Raw genomic sequence first — 3,208 nt, forward strand, 5'->3', positions numbered from 1 at the left:
TATACTAGTTACACAGATAATAACACATATCTCAGGCTATAAATTTGATTTATATGAGGACTGTTTTCATCAATGCATTAGCATTAAAAGTCTTCACAGAAAATAGTTGCTGAGCTGATAACTCTGTCATCCATCCTCTGTCACTCCACTTGGGCAAGAGTAGGACTCACTTCTTCTGGGTGACTACTGTTGCATTTATAAATGTAGCAATACTTGACTCAATAAATCTATGGAAATTTGTAGTTTTCTCATTTTTCCTTTAAAGCTACCGTACTAGCAGTTTGGCCAGTGCTGGGCTGTTCCTTAGGGGTTGGTACACATTACAAAAACTCAGATTTCATACAGATACTTATTCCACTGTAAGCATGATTCTAGCTGCATCTCTCATTCTAGGTTAAAAACAAATCACATAACTGGACACATCTCCCAGGAGGGCTCTAGAATACACACCTTTCAAAAGACTGACTCTACAATGTCACAGACATCTTTTGTGAAAAATCCTTTCTTTAGGATTTTTCTCCCTTCTGAGGAGCTGTGGCCTCAGCAACAAAGTGTGAACAATGGTTATCTGCTGCTGGGGAATGCACCAGGTGGATCCCTGATTGGTCTCCTGTGGATGTTTGGATTTACTGACCACTCATGGCAGAGCTGGGTCTCGCTCTCTGCTGAGACACAGATCTTTGTTATTCATTCTTTTCTATTCTTAGCTTAGCTAGCTTCTGAGAACTTTTCCTTCTATTCCTTTTAGCATAGTCATAATGTAATGTATATATATATAATAAAATAATAAATCAAGCCTTCTGAACATGAGGTCAACATTCTCGTCTCTCTCTCACCCTGAAGACCCTTGTGACCACTGTCACACTACAACATCCGTAATTATATGCTGATTGACACATAGCTTAGGGAAACAATGACTTCTGAAGCTCCAAACACATTTGTTTGGGCCAGCTGTAAGTAAAATCAGGAGGGAAAGTTGATGCAGAAGTAAAGCAGCATAGAAGCCTTCTTTCCTTGCAGTACCACAAGACTCCTCTGCAGTGCAGTTAGCAGCAGCTACAGGGTGAAATCAAAGCTAAATATCTCTGCAATCAGAGGGCCTGAGACTTGTAGCCATGGGCCAGAGTTCACCTTTATGCTTGCTGATATTTAAGACATTTCCACATTCTCCCACTGTGTTTCACAAGCAAGAGACAACACAGCAGAAGAAAATGAGATCTCTGTATAAGTTTGCTGAGGCAGTGTTCCTGAAGACCAAACAGCCTTGGGTCAGCCAGTTGCGCAGTGCTGAAGGAGGACCATTACCTAATCTCTTCTTTCTAGGCCTGTTTATCATAGTGTAGTCTGCTTCCCATTTCAGGCTTGTTGGAAGCTCCCTGAAAAAACTAAAAGGGACCATTCTGCAGCCATCTTGACAAGACTTGTATTTCCTTTAATCCAGCATGAGGTAGTACAAAAATGTCTAAGGTTTGTTAGCTTCATTTTACAGACTGGTTAAATACCAGAGCTTGAAGAAGCAACCTGAAATCTATGCTTAGCCTAAAACTCTTAAGATTGTGAGACTGAAAGACTGTGATATTAAGATGAAAGAGCTGACACAGTGAAACTGATATTGATGGTAGATTTCAATAAGTAAGCGCAGAATCATATTCAGATGTTTTCTTACAGTCACTATAAAGAACTTGCCTTTCAGCAGTCATTATTCTGAATAAAAAGAGAAGACCATTTATTACAATACAGGTGTTGACAGTTATCTACCCAAAGCCTCAAAAAAAGCATTAGAAATTATGATAAATTCCAGAATTCTATTTTCCTCTGCCTTCCATCTGTGCACAGCATGGATGTGTTAGACAATCATTGTTTCCTGACTACTTACTCAAGCATGTGTTTAAATACTGTCCATTTCCATTAAATTCCTTGCCTGAGGTTTCTGAGCAGAAGTTAATTTTATTGTTTTTATTTTATTTTTCTGCCTTGTTTATTTGTTTTTTGTAAAAGTTGGAAATTACTAATTAATGATAAAAAATTAATAAAGAATGTTTACGATCCATCTCAGGGGACCGTGTTTATTTCTATGTTCAATTACTTTAATGGTCTTGCTCTTACTGTCACTAGAAAAGACTCCTACATCTATAGATAAGAACTTCATGCATGTAGCAGAAGATGAAAAAAAATCCTCACTTCAAGCTCATCGTTATTTTTGGAACTTGTAGAGGAATTTATTTTGCCAACTTCCTCCCTGTTCAAATGGCCAAGTTATTGGCAGAGCTCCATCTAATAGGATCTGTCTGCCTCTTCTATTTTAAACAATCTGCAGTGTAGGCATTTCCAATGATCCAGTTTCCTAGAAATCTTCCATAACAAATGGAAGAAAGAGCTACTGCTATATCTTATCTCAAGGTAGATGCCTATCTGAAGTATATCAGATGTATCATGCACCTTGTGTCTTACTCTCTTTACAAAAGTAATATAGGCAACTGTCTCAGGCACAGCTATCCAAAATTACATAAGTCAAGTTCTTTCTTTAGATTGTTCTGTTGCAAGATCAAAATGGAGAATTCTTCCATCTGTGAATCATTAGACACATTTTAGCATGCAGATTTTAAATAATAGGCCTTGCAGAGATAAAATGCTTGGAGCAGGCAGGCCCTTGAAACAAAAATGAGCAAAAAGAAGACTCTAAGCTGCTGTAGGAAGGAGATCATTAGGCTGTCCATCTCTGAAGGTAAGTCATAAAAGGGACCAGGAGTTATCTGAGTGCAGAAGAAAACAATGAACCACCTAAAAAAACCACAGACTCCTTCAGGCAGGTGAACTGCATGAAGAAGTACAGGAAGTTCTTATTTTACTGCATATGGTTATCTTTGTGATGGACAGATGATATATGTACACAATTTTCTCAAGGGAAAGGTTTTTTCCTGAACTATAGGATCAGAGGAGCTCTGCGGGAAAAGGGAAGTTTGGTAGCTTTTATGCAGACTCTGACCTCCAACTCAGCAGTTCCAGTTTTGCTGCCAAAGTTGAAACTGAAGAGGTTTATCCATAGAGCTTCCAGGAAAATTAATGTCCTGTGTCACTGTCAGGTGGTCATTTGTGGGACCATCACTGGCACTTGCACTATACTAAGATAAAAATATACTAGTTAATAGTAGTATATTATTAAAAGTCATTGAACCTATGAGCTATGTTCAGGAAGCTCTTTCCCTCA

The sequence above is a fragment of the Ammospiza caudacuta genome, chromosome 1 (assembly GCF_027887145.1).
Source record: "Ammospiza caudacuta isolate bAmmCau1 chromosome 1, bAmmCau1.pri, whole genome shotgun sequence".
Classification (NCBI taxonomy): Eukaryota; Metazoa; Chordata; class Aves; order Passeriformes; family Passerellidae; genus Ammospiza; species Ammospiza caudacuta.